Source organism: Piliocolobus tephrosceles, chromosome 3 (genome assembly GCF_002776525.5).
Source record: "Piliocolobus tephrosceles isolate RC106 chromosome 3, ASM277652v3, whole genome shotgun sequence".
Classification (NCBI taxonomy): Eukaryota; Metazoa; Chordata; class Mammalia; order Primates; family Cercopithecidae; genus Piliocolobus; species Piliocolobus tephrosceles.
The window spans coordinates 184,027,172-184,027,511 of NC_045436.1; the positions used below are offsets into that span (position 1 = coordinate 184,027,172).

Consider the following 340-nt stretch of genomic DNA (forward strand, 5'->3'; position numbering starts at 1 on the left):
TTTGTATTTTTAGTAGAGACGGGGTTTCACCGTGTTAGCCAGGATGGCCTCGATTTCCTGACCTCGTGATCCGCCCGTCTCGGCCTCCCAAAGTGCTGGGATTACAGGCGTGAGCCACTGTGCCCGGCCTCTAATTCTTTTGTGTATTTTTAGTAGAGACAGGGTTTCACCATGTTGGCCAGGTTGGTCTTGAACCCCTAACCTCAGGTGATCCACCTGCCACGGCCTCCCAAAGTGCTGATGAGCCACCACACTGGCTGAGGTTGTTTCTTAAGTGGCAAAAACTAATTCACTTCATCATTGCTGAATCAAAATCTCTTCTTTTTTTTTTTTTTTTTTT

General features: G+C 47.1%; 1 protein-coding gene across 2 annotated transcripts in view; it reads right to left on the reverse strand.

The window, feature by feature from the left end:
* Positions 1–340, reverse strand: part of PDE6B (phosphodiesterase 6B) — a 44,052-nt gene that overhangs the window by 15,144 nt on the left and 28,568 nt on the right. The gene's annotated exons all lie outside the window — the stretch shown is intronic.